Below are 2,417 nucleotides of genomic sequence, written 5' to 3' on the forward strand. Positions count from 1 at the left end.
AACTTTTTAAAACAGTACAACCGCAATACCGTTATCAATTATAAAAGTTAAAAAATTCGTTTTTAACTTTCATAATAATCAGTTTTTACTCTTCCCTGATCATGTCATTTTCAACAGTGTGTTTCAATTAAGATCCTCATAAGGTTGAACAGACTTGAAATTTCAGACTTAATTTCTGCTTGGTTAACCTATGCCAGTTGAAATGCTCCAATGTTAAACATTTAATGGGCTTATGTCTGGGTCTATAAGACATAGAAGATTACCTGGCCTGACGGGTGTTGAAGTATCTTTGCTGTTGTTGTTATTGTGTTGTTTATGATCGTATCGGTAATTGTTACCGCGGTTTTCACTAATTTGGTCTAGTTATGCTTTAGAATTAGGATTAATCTGTTAGGCTGCCCTGATTGCTCCCCAACCTTAATTCAGAATCGGTTTAAGTTATGTTTTTCTCGCGTGTCTAATTGAATACGACTAAAGCACCCAGACAGCAGTGGGAACCATATTTATCCACAAGGAGGACCATTTACATCAGCGATTCTGGGGCAAGCTTTTCAGATTTTAATTACACCCGAGGGAAACCATTGTGTTCAGCAATATATCACACTTTCGATGCCTCTGGAGTTCATTTCCATTCAATAAGCATATTATCTTCTGTACTTTATTGCTTAATTCTTGCTTTTCAAAGCTTCTTTATGGGCTGCATTCCTCGGTAGGAACAGAAAACACAAAAAGGCCGCTGTAATTGTAAACCTAGTTTCTTCTGTGAGTAGAGCACTGACATTATGCGTGGGGAATATTTCATGTTTTTTTTTAACCTCAAAAGATGCTCGTATTTTTAATCCAGATTTTGCTCATTAAAAATAAGCTTGAAACCACTGTGTGCAGCCAAGTAGACATCGGTAATTAACTCTCTCTCTCTTTCTGCAAAAAAAAGAAAAAAAAAAAACCCGTACATGCTCTGCTATGCAAGCAATTAATATTCATTACAGAAAAATGAGAAAATACAGGTAAACACAAAGAAAAAGATCACTAGAGATAACAACTGTGAACTTTCTGTTAAGTAGCTAGAACTCTTTCCTAATAGTATAGCATAATATATAATACAGATGTAACATGAATCACATACATGTTTATATTCATTTTACGGCAATTCAAACTCTACGAACTGTTAACATGCTTTTTTTCACTCAGCAGTATATTGTGAACATCTTTTCTCGCTTACCTACTGCTACTCGCTCATTATTGCTGCATAGTAGGCGCTGTTAGACCCACATGATGTATGCATTTGAACCGTCTCTAGGTTTTCGATCTTATAAGCAATGATGCAGGAAACCTTCTTATATAAATGGCTCGTCCAGTTAAATTTTTGTGGTAAATTACTAAAAGGAGAATTGTCAAACGTTGGCAACTTTAAAGGTTTTGAATCACAATGGAAAACCGACTTCCCTAAGAGTTATACTAAACAGCCTTGTGTTCTTTCTTGTGGATAAAGGACTCTCATCTCCCTGCGGGCACGTCAACTGCTCCGGGCAGTGGCTTTGCAACTTGTATGGAATTGTGACATCCTCAGGTGACCTGCTAAAGTCCTTGTTAATGGAACCTCTTCTCTGGGGACCCAAACGTGAGCAAGGACTTTTGTGACTTTTAACCCTTGTCCTAACTGCCACTCGCTTCAGCCTTGACCTAATTCTCATTCGGCTTCCTGTCTATGTGTAGATGAGAGATACAGGCCAGCCGTGGACTTCTGATTCAATTTCATAGCCATCACCTTAGATGGATGGTCTCTCTCCTGATCTAGTGGCCAAAAGCCTAGTCACCTTAATCAAGTGCCATCGCAGGAGCAGCTTATGCAGTGGAGGCTTCTGCCACCTTGGTGTTGGGCTGTCCTTTAAATGCGATGGTCCGTTGTCATGGAGGGTGTTTGATGCTCCCCGAAAATGCACAGCTCTTACCAACAAGCAACCTTACCGTCCAGCTCACACATCTCCATTCATCACTGTAATGTCTGAGTTCTGATATTCTTCTCCCATAAGTTAAAGAAGGGGTGATTCATGACCATGTAAATCTCTAGCTATGACCCGTCTACACTCAGAATAGGCTTGGTAGATATGCTGTTGGAGAACACAGTCTTATTGCACGTTGTATCTGCAGACTGAAACGGGAAAATATGCTGCAGCAGATCTTACTTCCAGAAGCTGACTTCCTGCCCGGGGCGAGACCCCCTTTGCCTCCCACGGGCAGAACCCACTGAACCCTCCAGAGCCTGGTGTTAGCTAGAGATCCGTAAATATGCAGGCGAGATACCCTTTCGGGGTGGTGCCCGATTGCGGAACGCTCTGGAACTACAAGGCTCCCTGAGCTGATCGGGCACGCCGCCTAAGACGCTCAGCGAAGCAGAGAAGCTCAGCGTGCTGGAA

The sequence above is a fragment of the Pteropus vampyrus genome, unplaced genomic scaffold, assembly GCF_000151845.1.
Source record: "Pteropus vampyrus isolate Shadow unplaced genomic scaffold, Pvam_2.0 Scaffold131, whole genome shotgun sequence".
In the NCBI taxonomy this organism is placed as follows: domain Eukaryota; kingdom Metazoa; phylum Chordata; class Mammalia; order Chiroptera; family Pteropodidae; genus Pteropus; species Pteropus vampyrus.